Below are 2,201 nucleotides of genomic sequence, written 5' to 3' on the forward strand. Positions count from 1 at the left end.
AAAGTTCAGTCTAGACCTTTCAGAGCCTGGGAGTAGGGTGCAGGGGTGGGAGTTTGCAGACTGGGAAGCTGGACACAAAGCAAAGCTCTAAAGGAAGGGGTGCTTGGAAATAAGGTTACATGCTGGGGCTGGAGGCGGTAGAGTACATGAAGGGTGCAAGGATAGGAGAGGGCGGCATAGAGACTCCTAGAAGATCATCTCATCACCCTTACCTCAGACTACAGAACCGTCTGGCCGTAAGAGACCCTGCAGAAGCCAGGAAACCTCACTGGGTCAAAGAAAGAAAGGAAAAGCAGGCAGGCAGTTAGTTCCTTGTACCCAAGCCTCTGGGAAACCTGTGTCTCGCGGTTGCTCCTCTTATGCACAAGATGGCACTCTTAAGCTTTAGAACAACTAGGGCACTTGGAATGGTACATGTGACATTCCAACCTTCCCCAGCCACCTCTGTGCTGCACAGGAGGCAGGAAGAGGGAAGAAAGTTGGAGGCCTTCTTTCCTGAACCCCCAGTGTGGGGATCCCACCTCATTCTCCTTCTGGGCTATCAGGACTCCCAGTGACCCACCGAGACACTGCTGTTAAACCCAGAAGTTGCCAGTGTGGCCCTTAAGGAGGCCTAGTGTAGTGGGACTCCGGGGTTTTGCTTCCTGAATGGCAGAATAGAGACAAAAGCTGGCTCTGGCCCACAAAAAACTACCAGACTGGTCAGGAAAAAAAAAATAGAATCTCCTTTGTCAGAGATGCCATTGCAAAGCCATGGTCTGATGGAAGGTCCTTTATCGGCCGACCTCATGCTGGCTCAGAGCTATGCTGGTAAAGGATTCCATCACAGAGAGGCCTCTGGGGGTCTGAAAAGCCCCCTGGTTCCCCTGTGCTCCCTAGGCTAGGACCCTGAGCACATTGTCACAGGCATTCCCAGGACCCAGCACAGGGAGGAGACGACGAGTGAACCTGGAGGCAGACAGGACGGTGCTTTGTGCATGCCGTTGATGCACCTTCTTCCCCTTTCCATCTCTGATTTCACTTGAACTTTACAAGCCTTGCCTCACTATTCATTCTCATGACTAATTGCTTATATCCTCCTCTTATGGCACGATAGTTGTCCTTTAGAGACCCATGTAGAATGAATTAGTAGAAGCTGAGACTGATATAAACCAACTTGTGTAACTCTTGCTATGTAAACAAGTGCTGTGGCTGAAGCTTTTGTCAATAGCATGACCACCTGTCATTGTTTCTATGGGGAGCCATGAGTCACTTGGAGTCCTGGAGATCAAGTCCATCTGAACATGGCTTCTTATTACCAGATTGACTTTAACTTGATTGAAGACTTGCTTATGAGTAGTGTTGGGGTGTACGAAGGGAGGCTTCTATCAAATGCTAGGATCCATGAGGATAAGATACAGCAGTGAACACTCTAGGACTACGGATAGACCAGTGAGTTGGCAAAAAAGGGAAAGGAGGGCTGGAAGTCAGGCTAGGTCTGATCTGCTCTCCTTTCTAATCTAAATGTCGATTGCACCCTCCCTGAAAGGTGAAGTCAACCCCTTTTGTCATCACTTGCTGAACATCTTTTGCAAAGGATTGTTTCACTGGTTTGGACAGAAGTATAGATTTTTGTCTTTTTTTTTTTTTTTTTTTTTGTTTTTTTTTCTCTGGGTGTGGGTGAGAAGCAAGTGATTTTCAAGCCACTGGGTCTGGAATTCAAACCATGATCAACTTTGTGGAGTCCAGAACTTTAATCACTATGCCACCTTCTGGCCCATATGTTTAATTTTTTTTAAGCCCCTAACATGTAAAAATACTATCAGATAGATTCTTTGTTATTTTCAATTATTCCTTCATTAAGTACAACTGGCTTTATTTAAATTCTGTATTAATGAGTGTGTAAATGTACATATGTGAGTGTGTGTGAGCACACTCACAAAGAAAATATTACACGTGAATATTTCTAAGGTTTTAGCATCTTCTCATGAATTAGGACCTTTCTTGACTAGAGTTTCCTCTTAGAGACAGTTACTGCATCTTAAGTTGTATTCATGAAATGCACTCTTTTCATTCTTGGTCCTTAAAAAGTCTATCCTTAGATTGTACAAAAATGAGAGATTTTCAACCCCAATTTCTCTCTGTGTTTCTTAGAAACTAAAAAGAGTCCATTTAAAGAGCGTATGTTTTCTTTCTAAGCATAGACATTTATGTAAGGATGA

Source organism: Tupaia chinensis, unplaced genomic scaffold, assembly GCF_000334495.1.
Source record: "Tupaia chinensis unplaced genomic scaffold, TupChi_1.0 Scaffold000197_1, whole genome shotgun sequence".
Taxonomy (NCBI): domain Eukaryota; kingdom Metazoa; phylum Chordata; class Mammalia; order Scandentia; family Tupaiidae; genus Tupaia; species Tupaia belangeri.